Source organism: Hipposideros armiger, unplaced genomic scaffold (genome assembly GCF_001890085.2).
Source record: "Hipposideros armiger isolate ML-2016 unplaced genomic scaffold, ASM189008v1 scaffold_476, whole genome shotgun sequence".
Classification (NCBI taxonomy): Eukaryota; Metazoa; Chordata; class Mammalia; order Chiroptera; family Hipposideridae; genus Hipposideros; species Hipposideros armiger.
Window position 1 is genome coordinate 728,706 of NW_017731826.1, and position 19,939 is coordinate 748,644.

General features: G+C 50.2%; 1 protein-coding gene across 8 annotated transcripts in view; it reads right to left on the bottom strand.

Annotated features, from left to right (window-relative positions):
- The window catches only part of RASGEF1A (RasGEF domain family member 1A), an 82,913-nt gene that overhangs the window by 38,680 nt on the left and 24,294 nt on the right, over positions 1 to 19,939 (bottom strand). For 2 of the 8 annotated variants that reach the window (XM_019666630.1, XM_019666625.1), the window contains exon 2: positions 16,917 to 17,034. The exons of 5 other annotated variants lie outside the window; for them this stretch is intronic. The gene's annotated coding sequence lies outside the window, so the exon portion shown is untranslated. Of the gene's footprint in view, positions 1 to 9,003; positions 9,028 to 16,916; positions 17,035 to 19,939 lie in introns of those variants that run through there. One more of the 8 variants, XM_019666632.1, reaches the window with a different exon arrangement.

Consider the following 19,939-nt stretch of genomic DNA (forward strand, 5'->3'; position numbering starts at 1 on the left):
GTGGGAAATGCTCAGGACTAGCCTGGATGGGGTTGGTGGGTGGGTGGAGGGTGGTCCAGACCAGACTGCATTGGGAGGAAGTGGTCAGGGCTAGCTTGGCCCGGGCTCTCCTCCTCCTGGGCTGCTCTTCCCCGTAGGAGTCCTCAGGGACCCACACACACACACACACACACACACACACACACACACACACACAGAGGCCCCAGTCACCAAGACATTTCTCTGTGCACACATGTCCCAGGCCATAAGCCTCCCTCTTTGCAAGGAAAACGGAAGCCTGGCCTCAATTGCTCAGGAAAAAGCTCACAGAGACCCACCCCCTGTACACCTTGGGCGCAATCTAGGCCCAGTGCAGCCCCTGGTCCAGCGGGGAGTGGGGGCCAAGAGGCAGAGGTATACCAGGGCCTCACACAGGTGCACCTGAGTTCCACCTTCGGCAAAAGGTTTTAACCAAGAAAGAACATATGGTCTCCTATGCTTGAGCTTCTCTATTTACTGACTACAAATATTTTGGAGAGTTAAATTACGCTTTTAGACAGTTTACTTATATTTTGTTCTAGGTTTGGAGGGAGAATCTGGGTCTCTCCCCTAACCTCCTTGTTCATTGTTCCATCCCCATACCTACATACAGTCCTGCAACCCAGAAAAGGCTCCAGGGTGACTGTGAGGGTCCCATGGGCTCTCCCCTAACCCGTGATGGACAGGGAGACCCTGACGACCACGTGGGCAGGGGAGGGGCATGGGGGACTCTGAGGGAGTGTCAGAGGGGAGACTGGTCAGCCGAAAGACGTGTGAACAGGCCATGGGCCTTTGGGAGTTGTGCCCTCCTCTCTAGGGAGGGCTGTGGCTGCCTGCCCGTGAGCATCTGTGCAAAGCCAGAGCCTGTCCGGAGCCAGAGAGAGAATGATGCCCCAGGCTGGTGCACAGAGGCTTGATGCTAACTGGACATGAGGTGACCTATGTGTGCACGAGCCCACGTGTGCTTCTGTGAACATGCCTATTCCTAGAGCAGACTCAAATGTTCCCAGGAGGGTTCTTTCACAGTCATTCCCAGAATCACAGGCTCTGAAGGATGCTTCTGTACCCTCTCTTCTCACCCCAGACAGCTACGGTCACCTGGCAAGTGCCCCCAGTTCCTGGCCATCACATCTGAGTGGCAACCCAGGACCCAGCCTAGGCAGGCCTCTCTTGAGAATACCAGGTGCAGGCACAGAGCTGAGAGCCCTTTCCCCTCTGGGGTCTCTCACTTCTCTCCTGGGGGCCCTGGTAGGGGGGGAGTGTTGGGCATGGCCTGTAGAGAAGCAGTCTCCATTCTCCTAGCCAGGACCAGGGCCCCAGGGAAGGGGAAGAGGTCAGATCTATCTGTTCAGGGTCTGTCCGTGCATTCCCACATTTATTTGCCTAGTTTGCCTGCTTATTTTACACATTTTAGAACTGAAAACACAATATATGCTCATGAAAAAATACTCAACAGTGTAAAGGTGAAATTCGGGAATCAATAACGCAATTAGACTTAGATCACTGGCAGTTCGACTCAGCACATAGCTCGCTATTGAGCCACTTGTAGTTACACTTAGCTCGTTTGCAGTTAGAGCTACCCTGATATTCAGCTGTTTTTGTTTCTCCCCTCACTGACTGACTTAAAACCTCTGTTTTATTCCCTTTCTTATGTCTACCCATACCTCGTTAATCTATTTAATCAGCAGAATTCTAACCTGGAAAGGGCCCCTTCTTTTTTCTAAAGATTTTATTGGGGAATTGGGGAAGGGGAACGGCCAAGTTGTTAGTTGTGGAGGGCGCAGCTAGCTCAACTCCAAGTCCAGTCGCCATCTGGCTGCCCGTCAGCAGCTCACGGCCGCTCAGCTCAAGGTGCCGTGTTCAATCTTAGTTGCGGGTAGCATAGCCCACCATCCTATGTGGGAGTCAAACTGGAAAGGAAAGGGCAATTTCTTAATCCTCAGGCACCTGGACACCAGAATCCAATTTGCAACTCCCTTGCAGTTTTTACTCGTGGCACAGAAAGCCCCAGTCTAGGGTGGCCGAGTCTGAATCCAGAGTCCGGAGTTAACATTATCTTAAGACCAGACCCCAGGAAGCGATGTCAGCCCTTTGACCTGCCTGATGGGCTCCCTCTTTTCTTTGTTCTTCTTCTTGTGTACCTATAAAATCGTCTGCCTGTTCTAGGAACGGGGAGATGGCCTTTGGACAGGAGTCTGCCATCCTCTCAGAGTGTGGGCATTCTGAATAAACCTGCTTTACTTTCCACCAACCTTGTCTCTCCATTTCTAACTTTTTCAAGTGACAGGCAGCCACACCTTAGCATGGTACCAAGAATACAAAAGATTATACAAGAAAATGTATGTCCCCTCCAACCCCAGGCTCAGACCCTCTCCACAGATATCACTATTGACAGTTTCTTCTGTGAAACCTTCCAAAGTTTCTCTGTGTTCATGGAATTATTTACATGTACATACAGGATTATTTTTCTGAACTAAAGGGGCTTACACTTCACACACTGTTTTCAACTTGCTCTTTAGCCAACTTCTCACGTTCTGTAATAGCTGCAGGTGTCTGGGTTGTCACATGCATGATAAGTCCCCTAGCAGAAGGCCCTCAGGCATGGTATGGTGACCACAAACACTCCTCAGTGAGCATTCTTGACCAAGGGTCTTTACCCAAACATGTGACCATATTTGAAGGGTAATCTCCTGAAATTGAATGTGTTGGATCAAAGATTATGTGCCTTCTAAGTTTAAAAAGATAACAAAGACGTGCTCTCAAAAGAGCATGGCCATATTACCCAAAGCAATTTACAGATTTGATGCAATCCCCATCAAAATCCCAACGGTATTTTTTCAAGAAATAGAAAAATACAATCATCAGATTTGTATGGAATCACAAAAGACCCCAAATAGCCTAAACAATCCTAAAAAAAAAGAACAGGGCTGGAGGTATCACACTCCCTGACTTCAGCTGGTACTACTAAGCAACAATAATCAAAACAGCATGGTATTGGCAGAACAACACAGACCAATGGAATAGAATTGAAAACACAAAAATAAGCCCACATATATATGGGCAGATAATTTTTGACTAAGGAGCCAAAAACATACAATGGAGAAAAGAAAGCCTCTTCAATAAATGGTGCTGGGAGAATTGGAAAGCCATGTGCAAAAGAATGAAACTAGGTTGGGGTCACCACTCGTATACCAAAATTAACTCAAAATGGATCACAGACCTAAACATAAGACCTGAAACAATAAACTGCATAGAAGAAAACATAGGTACTAAACTTATGGACCTTGGGTTCAGAGAGGATTTCATGAATCTGACCTCAAAGCAAGGGAAGTAAAAGCTAAAATAAGTGAATGGGACTATATCAAACTAAAAAGCTTTTGAACAGCAAAAGAAACCATCAACAAAACAAAAAGGCGACCAACCGAATGGGAGAAGATATTTGTAAAGGACGCCTCCGATAAGGGGATAATATCCAAAATAGATAAAGAACTCGTACAACTCAACAACAACAACAAAACGATCCAATTGAGAAATGGGCGGAGGACCTTAACAGGCATTTCTCCCAAGAAGACATACAAATGGCCAACAGATATATTTAAAATATGCTCAACTTCACTAACTATTAGGGAAATGCAAATCAAAACGACAATGAGATACCACCTCACACCAGTTAGAATGGCTATCATCAACAAGACAAGTAATAACAAGTGTTGGAGAGGCTGTGGAGAAAAAGGAACCTTCATACGCTGCTGGGGGGAATGTAAATTGGTACAGCCACTATGGAAAACAGTATGGAGGTTTCTCAAAACATTAAGAATAGAGTTACCATACAACCCAGCAATCCCTCTTTCGGGTAGCTACCCAAAAAATCTGAAAACATTTATCCGTGAAGATATATGTACCCCTATGTTCATTGCAGCATTATTCACGGTGGCCAAGACAGGGAAACAACCAAAGTGTCCTTTGATAGATAATTGGATAAATAAGATGTGGTATATATATACACGATGGAATACTACTCTTCCATAAGAAAAGATGAAACACTGCCATTTGCGACAACATGGATGGATCTTGAGATTATCATGCTAAGCGAAATAAGTCAAAACAGAAAAGGCCAAGAACCATATGACTTCACTCATATGTGGGATATAAAACTGAAAGCAACAAAAGAACAAGACAAACAAAGAAATAAAAACTCATAAGACAGCTTAGGGGTTACCAGAGGGTAAAAGGGGAGGGGGGTTGTAGAAGAGAGTAAAAGGGGTCAAATATATGGTGATGGAAGGAGAACTGACTCTGGGTGGTGAGCACACAATGTGAAATATACAATAGATGATGTATTAAAGCATTGTATACTTTAAACCTATGTGATTTTACTACCAATGTCACCCCAATAAATTAAATAAAAAAGAGCATGGCCAGATGTCAGCAAAATGGTAGAGTAAGCATCTCCAAAACTCTCTCCCCATAAAAGCAACAAGAAAACTAGCAAAACTGATCAGAATCGACTTTTTTTTAGAACTTTGGAGATCAATCAGGGGTTTGGAGCAAATTAGGGAGTATTTATTCACAAAACCAGCTGAATCTCAGCAAGAATCATAAGCTTTATGGTGTTTTAACTTGCCCTAGTCCCACCTTCACTCATTAGCTCCCAGTGCCTTGAAAAACAAAACCCCATACTTGTCATGAAAAGCCCAGAAGCCAGTGAAGGGAGCAGAACAGGACTGAAAAGCTTCCAAGGCCTCATTCCCAGAAAATTGTCATTTGACCAGTCCACTAGTTCCCTGGAAGATCCCATTTGCAAGAATGTCTATATTTGATCTGACTCACAGCTCCCAATAGAAGAGCCTATTCTACAGGATCGATTGTCAGAAACAATTACAGGCACTTAATTTCATAGCTGTCTGTGGCAGTAGATAACAGTTGAAGCAAACAATAGACTAACTAAAAGCTTAAAAGACAAAGCTCAGTAATGAGATGTCCACGGGGCTTTAAAACATTGCAGTGTATTCTTTGGAATCCAGAAGCCACATGCTTTACCTGCCCAGGCATGTGCACATGCTTAGGTAAACCCTGAGAAGACCCTCAGCTCTCACTTAAGCTCACTGTGAGGCCCTGTGCCAACTGGGAAAAAGGCTAAGGTAGAATTCTCACCTGCCTGGCTGAGAGTTGACAGTGTGTCCCACCATGCACACAGAGCCCCTGGGCAGAGACTGGAGTCTTACTGGTTCAGGCATTTTAAGGAAATCTCTGCCCAATCATTAAATGACAACTAAGATAAGGAAGCAGAAACTACAGTGGCTACACAAACAAAAGAATACAGACTTTGTAGAATTAATTCAGAAAAGCCACTAAACAAACAACAATGAAACAGTTTTCAACCACAGGGAAAAGAAGAAAATCACAAGGAAAATTTAAAACACTTTGATATAAATGAAAATGACACAACATACCAAAACTTATGGCATGCAGCTCAAATAGTGCTTAGATAGAAATTTATAGGTGTAAACATCTGTATTTAAAAACAAGAAAGATCTCAACTTCTATTCACTATTGTACCAGAAGTTCTAACAACGGCAATTAGGCAATATAACATATAAGATATAAAAGACATCCATACTGTAAGGAAGAAATAAAACAATCCCTATTTGTAGATGACGTGATCTTGTATATAAAAGATCCTAATGAATACACACACACACTAATTATTAGAACCAACGAATAAGTTCAGGAAAGTTGCAGAATATAAGATCAACAACATACAAAAATCAGTTATAATTCTATATACCAGTAATGAACAATCTGAAAATAAAATTAACAAAACAATTCCATTTACAATAGCATCAAAAAATAAAACTCTTAGGGATAAAGTTAACGCAAGAAGTGCAAGACTTGTACACTGAAAAACTGTCAAACATAGTTGGAAGAAATCAATGTCATCTTAAATAAACAGGAGGACACCCCACGTTCACGGATTGGCAGACAATATTGTTAAGATGGCAATATCCCCCAAATTGATCTTCAGATTCAAAATGATTCCTATCAAAATTCTGGGTGCTTTTTGGGGGCAGAAATTGACAAGTTGTTCCTAAAATTCGCCTGGAAATATAAGGGACCTAGAACAGCTAAAACAATCTTTAAAAAGAACAAAGTCGGAACACTCACACTTTCTCCATTTCAAAATGTACTACAAAGCTATCAAGTCTGTATGATACTGGCACAAGGATAGGCATATAGACCAAGGGAATAGGACTGAGAGTCCAGAAATAAACCCAGACATCTATTATCATCTGATTTTCAACAAGAATGGCAAGGCAATTCATTGGGAGGAAAGAATAGTCTTTTCAACAAACAATGCTGGTGAACAGCCATATGCAAAAGGATGAATTTGGACTCCTACCTCACACCATGTACAAAAATTAACTCCAAATAGATCCAAGACCTAAATATATGAGTTAAAGCCATAAAACTCTTAGAAGAAAACATAGATGTATATTTTTGTGACCTTGGATTAGGCAATGGTTTCTTAGATATGACACCAAAACCACAAGCAAACAAATATAAAAGATGATTTGGACCTCATCAAAATTAAAAACTTTTGTGCATCAAAGGACACTATAAAGATATTCAAATGGGAGAAAAGATGTATATACCATGTATATGATAAGGGTCTAGTATCCAGAATACATAAAGAATTCTTACAATTCAATAATAAAAGAAAAATATCCTGATTAAAAATAGGTAAAGAATCTGAATAAACATTTCTCTAAAGAAATAGACAAATGAAAAGCAAGCACATAAAAAGTTGCTTAACATCATTAGTCACCAGGGAAATGCAAACCAAGTCCACATGAGATACCACCTCACACCCACAAGATGGCTATGGTAAAAATGATGGGCGATAACAAGCGTTAATGAAGCTGCTGAGGAAATGGAACTCCAGTACAATCCCGGTGACAATGGGAAATTGTGCATTTGCTTTGGAAAACTGCCTGGCAGTTTAAGATTTGAAACACAGAGTTACCAAAGAGTTACCAGCAATTACAGTCCTAGGTATATAACCAAGATATTTGAAAGCTTACACCCACATCAAAACTTGTATACAAATGTTCATGGCAGTATTATTCGTATTAGCCACAAAGTTGTCCGGCAACTAATGAATGGATAAACAAAATGTGGTACACCCATACAATGGAATATTACATGGCAATGAAAAGGAATGAAGTTCATGCTACAACATGGATGAACCTTGAGAACATCATGCTAAGCAAAAGATACCCAACTCAAAAGACCACATGCTGTAATGTCCAGAACAGGCAAATTCACAGTTATAGAATAGATAGTGGTCACCAAGGGCAGGCAGGCAGGGAAAGGGGTGCTAATGGGTATGGGGTTTCTTCTGGGGGTGATTAAAATGTACTGGAATGGGGTGATGGTTCTACAACCCTGTGAATATGCAAAAACACTGAATTATTCACTTTAAAAGGGTGAATTTTATGTTATATGAATTACATATTTCAATTTTTTAAAAAGAATAAAGATATGGTCCAAGTTACATTCCCAGGACAGAACCCAATTCCCCCCACAGTCACTATAGTCTAACGTGAAAACGATCGCATTGCAGACTTACTTTGTATTTCTTTAATTTTGAGAATGGAGGTTAAAAAAAAGGCATTTTTTTCCTTGAATTGTCTGTTTGGGGTCTGCCCCTTTATTCAACTGGCTTGTGGATTTGTTTTTCTTATTTACTGATTACATACTGGGCATGTGCCTTGCACTATTCTAGGCACTGGGAGTACAGCCATAAATACAATCAACAGAGTCCTGGCCCTCATGAGGCTTACATGGGAGAGGGAGGACACAAATACCAAACAAGTGTCTGTATGCCAGGGGGCAGTGAGTGCATGGGGAGAACAAGAGCAGGCAGTGAGGCCCAGGAGTGCAAGGGGAAGGCAGGACTTTGCTGGGTAAACCAGGCAATCAGGGAAGGCCCCTCTGTAAGGTGACTTCTGAGCCAAGACCTAAAGGAAGTAATCCATGTAGATCCCAGGAAGGTCAAGTGCAAAGGCCCTGGGACAGGAATATATGCGGTCTGTTCCAGGCCAGTGCTGCTGGAGTGCAGAGAGTGGTGAGAGGTGAGAGCAGACCCCGCTGGGCATCGTAGGCCAGGATAAGGGCTTGCATTTATTTCCTCGGGTTGTCTGACAACTTCCCACAGCTGGTGGCTTAAAACAATGGAAATGTATTCTCTCACAGTTTGGGGAACTAGAAGTCCGAAATCAGGTGTCGGCAGGTCTGCATTTCCTCTGATGTCCTAGGGACGAATGCTTCCTTGCCTCTTCCTAGCATCTGGTGGCTGCCAGCAATGCTCAGCGTTCCTTGGCTTGTAGATGCATGGTGTCAATCTCTGTCCTCACGGTGACATGGTCTTCTTCCCTCATGTCTCTCCATCTCCCTCTCCTTATAAGGACACTGGTCATTGGCTTTGAGGCCCATCCTAATGCAGCATGGCCTTATTTTAACTTGATTACATCTGCAAAGACCCTATTTCCAAATAAGGTCATCTCATGGGTTCCAGGTAGACATGAATTTGGGGGACACCAGTCACCCCAGGACAGGCTCCTCTTCAGGCCCTAAAGTCATTGTGTGTCTGCAGTGTTCCCTGTCTTTTTCATAACCCACACACTCTCTTTACTTCCCACCACCAGAGAATTTGGGTAGAGAATGACACAATCTAATTTTTTTTTTTTTTAGCTGAGCCATCCTGCCACCTGTTGGCAGCTCAGCGGCTGCTCAGCTCGGGTCAGGACTCGAGCTGCTGTTACTCAGAGCTCAAATTCTTGAGCGAGCTGTTAACCAACAGAGCCACTCGGCCGGCCCCGACACAATCTAATTTAAACTGCACTGGCTGACTTACTGAGACAAGACAAGGGGGCAAGGTCAAAACAGGAGACCAGTTGGAAGCTCCTACAAAAACCCACGTACTCAGGACGGCGGGCTGGACTTCAGAGGCAGCAGTGCAGGGGCGAAACATGGCAGAAGCTGGACTTTACTGAGGCAGAGACACAGGATTTGCTCACTCAGCAGACGTGAGTTTGAGAGACAGAAATCAAGGAGGCTGGTGCAGCTTTAGTCCTACAAAAGGAAGCAGAACCGATGGGTCTGGAAGGGTACTTTACACAGGAAGAAGCCCTGAATTCTAGTTCAGGATGGCAAACTGAGCACAGGCATTTGCTTTCCAACCTTCCGGAAATAAAAGAGCACAGAAGAAAAGCTGTGCAAGAGACTGGGTCACTGTGAGTGACCCTCACAGTGACTCACACTTCTGGAAAACGGAAGGCAGATGGCAGTGGGTGACTGGACAAAGCCACCGGGACCCTGTGCAGGAAACCCCACCTTTCAGGGGAGAAGTGGGTATACAGACAAGACCAAGTGGAGGGCTCACCTGCTCTCCCACCACAGGACAAGGACAGGTCTTTACTGGGCTGGGGGGCAGGGGCAGACACCCTATGGGGAGTTGTCCTGTAAGCAGGAGCCAGAGGCTGAGTCCTGGCACTGCGGGGAGGGGTGGTGTGACTGACGGCCAGCCCCTCCACCTAAAGGTGCCTTACAGCAGAGTGCAGGCACGTCCTGGCTGGGAACCCATCTACCTGGGAATTCTACGCAGGGGAGACACTGTGGGGTGCAGTCTGTAGGGTACAGAGGGACCACTCACTGGGCCCTCAGACACCCTCCTTACAATGGGGCGTACAGCCTCAAGTTCAAGAGGCACAAACAGCCATGAGAGAAGAATGGACAGCAGGAAAGTGAAAGGCCAAGTGGGCAAAGGAAGAACCCACCCCAGAGGAAACAGATATTTGAAGCAACAAAAGAAATCTTAAAAGCAGCAGCAATTGTGAAAGAGAGAGCAAGAGAGCCTGGAGAAGCTGTGTCCATGAGGAGTAGGATACCACAGCTGAGGGGCTGGAGTGGTTGCAAGGCCTTTCCTCATATCCAGTCCTCACAGCCCACCTGGCAGTGTGCCCTGCTCTGGGTTCCCCATGTGTGACCACGTCTGTCTGTCCATCCCCACTGGAATGCACTAATCCAAGTGGCCATCGCCTTCCCCCAAGGAGCAGCACTGACCTCCCAATGGGCCCCCAGTTCCTCCCATCTGCTAACTACTCTATAGATGGCGTCACTGTGTGTGGCTTCTGTCTGCCGCAGTTGCTTAAAACACTTCCGTGGCTTCCCACTATTTCAAGAAAGAGGAAACCCGGTGACTTGGCTGGCAAGGCCTGTGCTCACCTTGATGGGATCCCCACTGGTCAGGTGGTTCTGCTCCCTCCCCCACAGGCCTGCACAGACTGTTCCCTCTGCTCAGAATGCTCTTCCTGCCAGCCTTCCTACCTGTCAGGGCACACATATCTGGATCCTTCTCTCATGGCACTTCCCAGGAGTATGCTACTCCTGTCTCCCTGCCAGACTCTCAGTCACCTTCCCCACCTCCTTTCAAACAGAGTTGCTCCCTTTGATCATTTTTGCATTATCTTGTGTTGCTTTTACTTGAAGGACCTCACTGCTAAAGAAAGTTTGGAAATACCTACCACACACCACTTTGCCTCCAATTTGGTCAAGACACTCAGAGCACGGGCTGAGCCCACAAGGTGTCCCCGGCAGCTGTGTGCTGTGCTCCTTGTTGTTTGGCCTATGTCCTACTGAGCAGGGGGCTGCTGGGTAGGAAAGGGGACTGCAAGCGCCTCTTCTCATGGGGAAGGAAGGACCCAGGACTGATGGAGTTCTGCCTCCTCTGCTATCAGGCTCCCAGCTTGGGCTCAGCCTCCCTTCAGACTGTCACAGATTTTAGAATGATACAGGCACATTAACACTTTACTCTCAATCCCCAGGAATCTGGGCTCAGTGAGCACCACTGCCCCCGAGGAATGAGGCCAAGGGCTTTGGACCAGGTTTCTCGAGGGTGGGTGGGACGTGGCAGGAGAGCAGGTCCTGAGCCGAAAGGGGGATGAGGTCAGATGGTCAGCTGGTACTGAGGCATTTGGCTGATAGTTCCTTAATCAGTGAACATGATCCTGCTGATGTTTCAATTTATGTGTTCAAACTTTATTTTTAAAGCAGGATTATTCAGTGCCCTCTTCAGGTAAAGCCTCCTGAGGCGGTGGCACAGAGTGTACAGTAGGACGTGGCAGGCCTGGCAAGGTCCCCAGCTCTGCATCCCCTACTGAGGGAGGTGGCACAAGCCTTTCCCCTCTCTGAACCTCAGTTTCCTCTGCTAGAAATGTGGTCTGTGGTGTACACCCACGAGGACAGGTTCAGTCCCCAGCCCAGCACCTCTTCCTGGTACTGCACACACAGAGAAGAGGCAGAGGTCTCAGGCCTATGGGGGCAACTCCCAGGGAGGGAGGGTGGGCCCCACCATAGGACACTCAGAGCAGCTGTGATACTCTGGCTGGGGTGATGCAGAGACCGACTCCTAGTTCAGCGTGCACAAGGAGACCAACTTCCCAGCAGACCGAGAACAGGTCAGTGTCTGCCTGGTGTCTGGTGTAATTCACTCCCCAAAAATTCACCCCCCATCCCTAACCAAGACTGCTAAAAATAGGTTCCTAGGCTCCACCCCCAGATTGACTAAATTAGAGTCCCTGGGGCTGTGGCCCAGGAATTTATACCAATGTGCAGCCAGGTGGAGAAGCCCTGTGTGAGGTGTGCATACACTCGGGGAGGAGGCCAGAAACCCGGGAGCCCCTCACAGTCAGCTCCTTATTTACATCTGCTCCTCACCCAGTCAACTGTCAGTCCAAAAAGCATCTGGGGACCCATGTGGCTCAGCTGTTTGCCCACCTGCCATCAGGCCAGGGCAGTTCCCTTAGGGCAGGGAAAGAGAGGGCCAGAGGCTGGGGAGGACTGTACCCCAGGAACAAGGCTCCACCCAGCCCAAAGAGTGGGGGAGGACATAGAAGCGGGGGTGGGGGCGGGGTGGGGGCTAGGCCAGCAGCACATTGGTGAGGTGGTATGAGGGAGTCCCTGCCCAAGAAGCAGAGTGAGTCGGCAGTGCCTGGGCATCACGCAGAGCAGTGCAAACTGGACTGCAAGCCCGGCATTCTGGGGGCACCTCCATGGCAGTGGGGCACAGAAGGCAAGCCACGATGGAAGCACTGGGGAGGCACTGGGAACCCAAAAAGAAGGGCTATGAGAAGAGGCTGCTTTGGAGTTGAGGACTGGCTTCACTCCTCTGTGACCCCATTTCTAAGACTTGCTTTCCTTCCCCACCCTCAGCCAGGCCTGTAGCAGGGATCAGCCAGCAGCCACCTGGAGAATCCCGAGAAACCCACCCCCAGGCCCTCCTTTCCCTGGGGTTGGGCACAGCCCAAGCTGCCCACCTGCACCTCCCAGGCCGCCCCTTTGCCATTCCGGGATTTGGAGCTTTACCAGGAGCTCCCCAGGAGGCACAAACACTGGAGCAGGCACACACCCACACATGCGCTGAAAAGAAAAGCCACACAGATTGATCTACTGTCCCTCATGTGCAACATGGCAGGAGGCACAGGTGTGTGTGATAGACCCAGGCAGCTATTGTCAAATTGAGATGTCAACACAGAGCCCAAGCCTGGCCATCCCACCTCCAAACCGGACAGTACAAACCCAGAGTGAACTGTGAACTGTGCTGGGTGTGGTGGCTGGAGAGCCTGTCCCATCAGGACTGTCAGAAATCTGGGGTGTTGCCTCAGCACACCAGCTCAGCAACCTTGTTCTGCCCACGGGGCACCTGCCACTCTGCCTCTGATCTCGGCCTGCTCCTCCAGGACCAGATGGGACTGTGAGGGTGGGCAGGGTACTGCCGGACAGGACAGAGCTCTGCTCTGGCCCAGCTGCGCCTATAATCACAGGCATTTGTAAAATTGGGAACCTTTTGGGCTGTGGTCAGAGAAAGATATGCCTATAGGGAAAGGCAGAGAGACGGATCTGAGACCCAGCTGCTGACTTGGGGAGCCCCTCTGGGAGCTGAGGGCCCCGGCCAGCCGACAGCAAGCAGGGAACAGAGCCTCAGTCCCACAGCTTGTGCAGGAGCAGGAAATGTGCCTCCCCTGGAGCCTCTGGAGGAAGACCAGCCAGCACCATGACTTTGACCCACTGGGACTGCACTGGCCTCCAACCCACAGAACTGTATGATGGTTAAGTGTGTGTTATTGAAGCCACTACATTTGTGACAATCTGTTAGGGCAGTGGCATGCGGAGCAGGTCCCTGGGGCCATGGCAACCAGCTCTGCTGCACAGCACCAGGGGGTGGCCAAAGTGGCACCGAGAAAGGGGTCTTGAACACCTCCTGGGCTCCATGTCACAAACCCATCTGGACATGGCTCTGGAGGCTGCCACGCCCAGCAGTGACCCTTTAGCCACACACACACAGCTGACAGCTCCACATGTCTGTCCCTGCCATGCCCGAGAGCTGGGTTGGGTATGGCACCATCTTCCCCATCTTGAAAGGCTGTTGTGAGGACGGAAGGAGACATGCAGCCAGGGCCTGGTATGTGTCCGCAGCGCTGGTACCTAGTGAATGTGCTCCCTCCAGAAACGCCCCATGGTCCCAGCTGTCCGAGGAGGAAGAGAGCTGGACAGCAATACCCAACTAGGCAGCCCAGGAGTTGGAGGGGATGCAGGGAGGACAGGGGGTACAGAGAAAGGATGCCCTCAGGGCTTCTCATGTACCCTACTGTGACAGCACCAGATAGCTGTGAGGGGCCACCATTGTCTGTGTGCTGATGGTCCTCGGCTGCACCCTCTGCACTGTCTGCTGTGGTGCCAGCTGACGACGCACTTTCCTGGGCTGCTCCCACTGCAGGGCAGCGCCTAGGCCACCCCACCCCACGCCCCTCCTGCCCAGGCAGACCTCCCTAACAAGCACGTTTCTTACGGGCTCCCTGGGCAGGGCCCAGACTATCTTGGTTGTGGTCTTTGATCTGCACTCTTCCTGCTGGGATCTTCCTATGCTATCCTCTCTATCACAGCAGCATCACTGGGTCCCCTCCAGCTACCCCCCCTCTCTGTACATCTAGTCTAGTCCCATGGGCATCTGCTTCTCGGAGGGCCTGGAACTGCCACCTTGAAGTCCAGGTCACACCACTGCAATGCCAGAGCCTGGGAGGCAGCACGGGGTGGTAGGGCTGAGAGGTCTGGCAGGCAGCACCACTCAGCGGGCACTCCAGTGGTGGCCCCTTACAAGGCTGTATTTACAGAGCAAAGTGTATTTGCTAAAGAAAGTCTGGAACCACTGCTGTAGCTCAAGGTCACTGCAGGGTCAGCTGCAAGCAGAGGTTCTCCCTGGAGACCATGAAATCGTGGCCAAAGGGAGGGACCAAATAAGACAGCCTCTCCATACCACATGAGCGACGACATGAGTGACACTTGGCATGTTCCCTTTGGGATCTGACCACAGAGTCCCCCTGGTGTAGCTGGTAGCACTGACCCATACAAATGAGAGAGCAAGCTCTAAGCCCCAGGGCCACCCCCAGTGCCTGCAGAGGCTCCTGCATCCCAGCAGCCTTGGCCACAGAGCACAGCAAGGAAAGCTGGGGACTTTCCTCCTGGGCACAGTCTGCCCCCTTGCCCAGGCATTTGGAGAGGAAACCAAGAGGCATTGGGGTTTCCAGCACCCTCCTGGGAAGTCCCCTCAGCTACTGGTCACTGCCCAGCAGACTAGGGCCCAGCCCAGGCCCTCTGGCTTGGATGAGGTGGAAATGTCACAGAAGAAGTGAATGGTGATGCAGGAAAACCCTCTCGATATCACTGTCCTGCCATAGGCCCCTGCCAGGAGCCCACACCCGCCTGTACCACCCCCACTCACTTCCGACTGGCCACCTGCTCAGTTTCACTCCTTCCTGCCCTGACCCATTGCCACCACCCTTGCTTCATGCATCACCCTGGTCCTGGAGCCCTCCCGGGATGTCCTGAACATGCAGGTTGAGGGGGGCACCTGACTCCAGTGCTAATGCAGTCCCAGGCTGCACCTTTGCCCAGGAGAGTCTTGGGGGGGGGATCCTGTCACCCTCATCTTCTCTTAGGCTGTAAGCTCCTGGGGCCAGGGGCTGCTCCTCATGGAGCCTCCTGAGTGCTGCAGCACCACTCGTGGGTGCTCAGTGTGCCCTTGAGGACTGGAAACCCTGGGGATGAAACATCACAACGTTGTCATTTACTTGTCACAGTAAGTCCTGTGAGGAGTGCTACTGGCCCATTTCACAGGAGTGCAAACTGAGGTCCAAGATGTGAAGCAATCTGACCAAGGACTCAGGACACTGGCCAGGGTCAAAGCTGAAACCAAAGCCCAGACTCCCACCTTAGGGGCACCCGGAGCTTGGTACTGGGTGGGGGTTGGGACCACCAGGTGGTAGGTGTATATTCCTAGGAGTCCTGTCACCCTTGGCTCCTCTGGGAAGACAGCCCTGGAGGGAAAGCCTGTGGCCACTGGGGCCTGGTGCTCAGCCCTGTCTGCCTGCTGACCCCTCACTCTTCTCAGGAAGGTCAGCCCAGGATGGGTCAGGGGCATCAGCGCAGTCTGGAGTCCTCTCTGACACCCTCCTTCCTCCTGTGGTTGCCAAGCAACACTAAAAGCTGTCTCATGCATGTGAATTAGGGAGGCTCTTCCAGCCTTCCCTCCTTCTCCCCATTGCCCATCACCAGCCTCCTCTGTCAGTATTGTTTACCTTAGAGACTGTACACTGTGTCTCCTGGCTAGGGGCAGCACTGTGCAGGAGTCTTCCCCTGAGGTGACGCAGAATGAACCCAACAGCAGGGAGCCCACGGTTGCTGACTGTCCTGGCCACACCGGCTGGGCCTGCTGTACAGCGCTCCCCACACTTGGCAAGGTGGGCTGGGGCTCACCCACTCCTGGGCCTGGACCCTGAGAGACCCAGCTGGGTGAGCTCATGTGGGCCTGGGGCAAGAAGCCCTGGAGCCAGTGCCAGGTGGGGGTGCCAGGGAGGAGGCAGGGCTAAGAGTGCCCAGACCCCCACCTTACCCTGAAACAGTTTTTTGTTTTATTAGTTTCATGTGTACAAAACAACATAGTGATTAGATGTTTATGTACCTCATAGAGTGATCACCCCAAGAAGTCTAGTACCTATCTGACACCATACATAGTTATTACAATACCATTGACTATATTATACCCTACATCCCTGTGACTATTTTTTTTAAATTGTAGTTGACACCTGGAACACAGTTTACAGGTCACCTCCTTTTACAGAGGAGGTGTCTGAGACCCAGACGGGTTAAGGCGGGAGGTAGCAAAGCTGCACCCTCATCGCCCTCATGCTTCCTAAGCTCTCTAATGGAGCAGACTGTGTGGGAAAGTGGCCCCCCAATTCCTGGCCCAGGTCTGCACAGGTGCTCAGTGTTAGGGTGTCAGGGTCTCAAAGTGCAGGGAGCCAGGAAAAACAGCTGGCAGGGGCCAGAGCCGTAGCCCGGCATCCCCCAGGAGGACACTGGGGTATTGCTGCCCAAGGCCTGCACTGGCATCCCTGGCACCTCCCGCCAGCCCTGTCCTGAGGAGGCTACAACAAACCATCAGAGGCCCACAGAGCTCTGTCAGCAAGATGCGACAGAGCCGAGCAGGCCAAGGGACTCAGGCCTGGAAAGGGGTGACAGACACCACCCCGCCTCACACACGCGGGATCCAAAGGGAAGCTGGCTGACTAGTCCACACCCCCAGGTGCCTGACCCCACGGAGCATGGTGGGGAGCTCAGTGGGCTGCCCTCACTGAGCCTCTGTGCCGACAGCCTAGGTCAGCGTCTCTGGAGCAGGAGGGCAACCCTGCTCACTTGTCTGTGGGGTCACCTGGCCATGCACAGGGCTGAGGGAGGGGGGAGGGGCTGCAGGGGCCTGAGAATGCTTCCTGTCCTCCTACCTCTGGCTCTCAGAAAAATCCCCAAAGGTCACTGCAGGTCCGGGCTTGCGCTTCCTCGGATTAGACTGTGTCATTCTGTTTCCCCATGGGAGAGGTGGGGGGGTGGCCGGTGGCTCAGCTGCAGGGGAGAAAGGTAGAGGTCAGCAGGGGCAATCCAGGGTGTGGTGACTGGAGGGAAGTGGGGGTCAGTGGGGCAGCTGCAGGGTGTGGGGCAGGCAGTGCAGGGACAGAGGCTGTGCCAGCCCAAGTCAGGGCGGCCCAGTCCCAGTCAGGGTTCATTAAGGACCAGGCAGGCTTCTGCCCAGAAACACAGTACCTTGCCAGGGTTTCAGCTCCAGGCCCTGGGCCTGAAATGGTTGAGGGCACAGGCTCCCAAGGATCAGGACCCCAGGGCAAATCTTGGGGTCCAGGCACACAGCAAGCTGGGGGTAGGGAGGGGAGGTCTCTCCCCTCAGTGGGTAAGCAAAGGCCCAGAGGGGTGGGCTGAGGGGGGGGCAGGGAAGGGGGACGGCATCTGTGGTAGAGTAGGAACCACTGGAGGAAGTGCCTTGCATGACAAGAGGGGGTTCAAAGGGAAAAGGCTTGGTGACCAGCAGGCTGTGGGCTCCCTGAAAAGTGAGTGCTGAGTCAAGGGGGAATGAATGAAGTTTGGTTTCGCAGCATTGGATGTGCCTTCCCCCATCTGGGACTTCCCTGGGCTAGGAAGGGTCAGGGGCTGCTGCCCCCACCCTGCCCTGGGCTAAGTCTCAGCCCACATCTGCCTAAGGTGGACTCACCCATCTGACCCTTGAACTTCATGAAGGACCCCTGCTGTGCCCGGGGCCAGGTGAGGGGAGGGCAGGAGCAGCCTGGGTCACATGCGCACAGAGCCTCTGGACTCAGTGTTCCCAGTGACCTCCCTGGACCTCGTGGGGGGCTGTCTATTCCTCACAAAGACCCCACACACACACACCTGCCAAGTCTGTCGCAGCTTTTTTCCTCAGTCAGGTGAAAGGAGGGAGACTGGGCTATGTCTCCATGTCCACACCATGGAACCTGCCTTTCCTCCTGAGGCACACCCAGTACCCCCTGCCTAGGCTGCCTGGCCGGAGGGCAGACCAGAAGGACCATGCCGGGGGTGGGGTCCCAGCTTCTTCACCACCACTCCCAGAGTCTAGGCCACAGCTGCCCCTGCAGCTGCCCCACCCAGGTCCCCCCTCAGTAGGGGTTTGGGAGCCCCAGCCCCTCCCACTCCCCAGGAGGCTGTGGAAATTCTGTTCAATCTATTCCCCTCAAAAAGCCTCAAAAACCACACAAAATACTACAGTCCAGCAAATCCCATGGTAAAGACATCAATTTAACTTGTTGTTTAATGATAGCATTTCTCCCTGCATTTCTAGGGAGGTGAGAGGGGCAGCAGCCCCAGGTCATACACGTGGTCCTGCAGGCTGTGGCTTGTGTCCTGCATGATAAAAAGGCCCAGGGCTCTGGGGACGACGAAGCCCTGGTTCTGACCCTCACTGCCTCATGATTTGTGTCGGGTTTCCCAGCCTCTCTGAGCCCACTTGGTGCTTCTGTAGAACTGGAGAAGAGCCCTGTCTAAGGGGCTCTGTGAGAATGAAAAGACCTCATGAAAGCACCCCCGAAGTGTGATGCCCTCCCCAGTCATCCTACCCGAAGTCAGGGATCCTTTGTCAAATGATCCATTCAAAGAAGGTCTCCCCAGGTATAGTCTCTCTCTAATGCAGCGACTCCTGACCTGGATGTTGTTTGGCCCCAGGCAGGGAGAAAAGCCAGCAAGAGACATCAGCCTGCCAGCATCCTGGAAAACTTCCCAAGCGCCTGAGTTCCTGAATGCCAGTTATGGGAAGTCTGATTCTTCTGTGCTGTGAGTAACTGGGTTGTGTGACACTCAAGTGACTGAGAGAGTGGGGTGGACAGTGACAGGTGGGTGTGGTCCAGGAAGTGAGCTCCCCCATGTCCTGGCCCTGGCCCAGCCACCAATCTCCCCTAAAGGGTTTTAGGTAAAGGCAGGGACCACAGCCCCTAAGGGCCATCCCAAGGGTGCAGTCACCCAGTCTGGGGAAGATTTCTCCCCCATAATTCTGTGACTCACGGAAAGCTGAGAGTCAGCCAAATGCTATGGGCAGCTCTCTGGAGATTAAAGCAAATACCATGGACACAAAAGTTCCTGTTGCATGTTGAACTCAAAGGCCCCTGCACTGAAGCACTGCTGGTGGTCAGATACATACCCTGGCCCCAGTGTGGTGAGCGTCCAGGTCCCAATTCTACTCAACCCTCTGGGCTGACCCTGGTGGATGGGCATCTAGGTACAAGTTTGGCACTCAGTAGATCTCAATGGGCTCAAAAATAGAGGCTACAGTCTGGGAAGGTTTCAGAACCAAGAGGAAGTTCCCAGGCCTTCAGTGGGCACTAGAATCCCCTGGAGGGCTTATTAAAACACTGTGGCCCCATCCCCCAGTGTCTGATTCAGTGCAGGAGACCAGCTCCCACAAATCCAGGGGTTCCCTCAGGTGGAGAAGGCGTCGGGGAGGAAAGAAGAACGCGCGGAGCGCGGAGACACAGGAGCGCTTCCAAGAATTAATGTCTCTAGTTTTACAGCCTGTCCTTTTTATGCTGGGCAGGTAACTATTTACATCATTGAGCTGTTTTTTCCAGAGTTGTTTTTCCAAGTTTAAACCTTTACCCATTGGGAAATTGTTTTCTACGTAGTTTCAATGTTCCTTCCTTCCCAGGGTCTATTTTCCTTAGAAGTTTGTTTTTCTCAGAGATTTACTTCCTCATGATGTTTCTATTACAGGGTACAGCCGAATCTGTTCTATACTAATGACTAACTTATCCTAACTATGTTTCAATTTCTTCCGATAATGGCCAGAGCTGAGTTCCTGCCTTGGCACTTAAAGGGTGTTTTACTACTTAGCAACTGTTTCAAACACTACTGGCTAAACAGGATCTTAAGAATTATAAGGTGCATAACTTGTCTATCACTAAGAATCTATCACTAAGAAACTAACAGTAAAACA